The sequence below is a fragment of the Suricata suricatta genome, chromosome X, assembly GCF_006229205.1.
Source record: "Suricata suricatta isolate VVHF042 chromosome X, meerkat_22Aug2017_6uvM2_HiC, whole genome shotgun sequence".
Lineage (NCBI taxonomy): Eukaryota > Metazoa > Chordata > Mammalia > Carnivora > Herpestidae > Suricata > Suricata suricatta.
In genome coordinates this window covers 5,964,901-5,967,921 of record NC_043717.1, presented here as the reverse complement: position 1 = coordinate 5,967,921, position 3,021 = coordinate 5,964,901, and positions in this window count along the sequence as shown.

The window sequence follows — 3,021 nt, the reverse complement described above, 5'->3', positions numbered from 1 at the left end:
GGGCTCTGCAACCTCAAGCGGGGCATTACGCCCCTGGAGGGCTGTTTCTTCCTCTGTAAATAGGGGTGAGGCATGCTCCAAGCAGCTTCGGACTGGAGGCCCTTTATGTAATGTGCTCGGTACAGAGTAGGTTCCCCGTGACTCAGGACTACCACTTCTTCGTTGCTGTGGCTGCTTGCTTCCCCAAGCAGGGGTGCTGGGTGCTAGGAGGCCGACTCCCAGGGTGGAGTCCATGAACAGGAGCGCGGTGCCGGGCACAGGCAGAGCCCCCGCACAGAAAGACCAAGTCTCTCCCCTAGAAATCTGTCAATACTCCAAGGAACAAGACCCAGAGGGAAACCCCTCTGCGGTGGGGGGAGGGGGGAGAAGGTGGGTACCCTTACGCAGCATTCAGCTTCTGTCACGGGGCCAAGATCTGCAACGAAGTTAAATGCCAATGTTCGTCATCACAGCTGGCAGAAATCAAGATGACAAACGCTGGTGATGAAGGGCAGTCATTGCGCCTACGTTCTCCTGTAGCTGCCCCCCCACTATGCTCTCCGATCTGGACTGCCTCTCCGTCGAAGTTCATAGGGACCCGGACTTAGGGACACAGAGGGAGAAGTAGAAAAGGGCTAATACTGCCCTTTAAACAATGCCTCAGGTGTTCTGGAAAGCTTGGCGGTGCTGAGCTCCTCCTTTGGAAGGTAAAGGTGAAGTTCTGGTACTCTATCCTCCACTACGTTTCATAATGAGAATTCCTTTTCTTTTTGGAACAAAAAAACAAATAATTTGAACTCTATTTCATAAAAAGGATTAGCTATTGATGAAATCTCTGAAAGTTGGTTGGTCTTCTATTTCATCGATTGGTTTGTTCACTATCAATAAAGTGACAATAAAGAACTTTTTCAGTACTCTCCACACCCAGCATGGGGGCCTGGAGCTCACAACCCCGAGATTAAGAGTCACATGCTGTATGGACTGAGCCGGCCGGACATCAAAAGAACTACCTTTAATTTCACCTGTCCCTTCTCTCTCAAAGGGACTCTCAGATTTGAAAAAGCGGCGTGCCCAAGGCCATTGAGTGCCTAGACGTTGGTGGGTCACAAGGTCACATCTGCAGGTCCAGAAGAACATATGCTGATAAAAACCGATTTGTCCCTGGCTTCTGAGAGAAAAGCTAGATGCTAACGAATACATTCTGTCCTGAGAAAATCTGGCTGAGTTAGGAGTTCTTAGAAAAGAAAACCATCACCACTCTAAGTCCACACTGGGTCAGCGTCATACGAAACTCTTCCAAAGAGGGTGCGGGGCTAATACATTGGGGCAGTGCCTTTCAGTCACAAGACCCTGATGTTTTCCAAGATCAGTTACTTGTCTTACTACAATATAATGGACGTAATACCCAAGTTGAGGTGTGATGGTAGATTTGCCCACCCGTAGAAACCCAAGAATGTCAACGACAGGATTTATGAGGGTCTGGAGAGAGGGCATCTTTCTCAAAGCAAGCCCGACAGACTTGGTCCAGTCCCTTCTGCTGTATTTATTAAAAGGGAGCAGCCTTAGAAATATTCAATTAGTGCTAAGCTGAGAGGAATGCCTAATGTGAAGATTAAGAAAAAGCTCACTAAAATGAAATTTAGTAAAGATCAACGTCATCCTGCTCTAAGTGTGGGGAATGAGCAGGATAATTAACCCTTTCAAGTGGCAAAAACGGTATCCGGTTACATGATCAATAAAAAATGTGAAAGATGGATGACTCTGGCTGTGATTTAGGGGGACAATGGAATCTTGGTCTCTGCTTAGTGAATCCAGTGGCCTGAATTTCAGCCCTAGTTCACGGAGATTTAAGTTAATACCAAGTGGCAGGGCAGTCTACGTGCATTTATATGGTCCTTTATCTTTTGGCTTTTCAATCCATCCGCTTTTTAAATCAAATGTCTCATCTGAAGATAATTACAGACGCACATTTAGTTGTAAGGAAGAGCCTAGAGACATCCTTTTCCCCTTGCAGCTCAGTCAGAACATTATCATCCATACAGTCTGCCAAGCTTGGTGAGGTTTTCTCAGCTTCGGTGCACTCCTGTGTGCGTCTATTTAGTTCTGTGCAATGTAACCAATTTGTGCAGATCTGCACGACCACTACAGTCAAGGTACGCTTGAGATGGATTCTAACAGGCACACTCCTTAACTCTCCCTTTACGAAGAAAAAAAACTCCCATCCTCTAACCGGAGACACTCTGGACGCTGTCGTTTGGAAGTTGTTCGTGGGGCAGTAACCACAGCTCAGAGCCCCAAGTGCGCAGCGAGGTTTGCGTTCTTACTTCAATTGCCTGGATGAGACCCAAAACCCTCAGCCAAGAACGGAAATCCCTCCCTTGATCGCTGAAGAAACGGAGACCAGAGTTGAGGTTCCCTGTGTCTGCTCGACAGTGACCGAGACCCCTCTCTTTCTGTCCAGTGGTCTCTGAGCTTGTCCTTGTGTCCATTCCACCCCCACCTGTTACAAGTACCTTGATGGAGCTTCTTGGAAGAAATGAGCGATCACCGGCGTCCAGTGACATAGCTACAAATGAAAGAAAAAGGTTTTTTGCAAAGCATGCAAATTCGTACCAATACAGACATTCCTTCATAGCAGACTTTTATGTGACTTGAAATGCGGTAGCACTGGAAGGCACACCCTTCCAGTAATTTCAGACCACCTCTCCTTTGTAGTCAATGCAGACGTGGAATATTAAGACCTCGTGGCACCGCCTTACGAAAGTGAGGCCGGTCAGGACGCACAAACTTGCAGGACTGCAACTAGCAAGAGCCAGGGGCAGGCCATTCCTCACCTGGGCTGGGCGCTGAGGCAGGGACTTGGGAGGATGGGCAGTGCCACACGGGAACAGATCAGGCGCCCTTCCCTGCCCTGACTTTAAAAGCACCCTCCTAGGGCCTGCGCCTCGGCCCGGGCTGCGCGGCGGGGGAGGCTCCCAGGGAGGACTCCCCGGACCCGCGGGCCCCAAGCCTGGGCCGAGGGCAAGGCACGTGCGTGCGGGA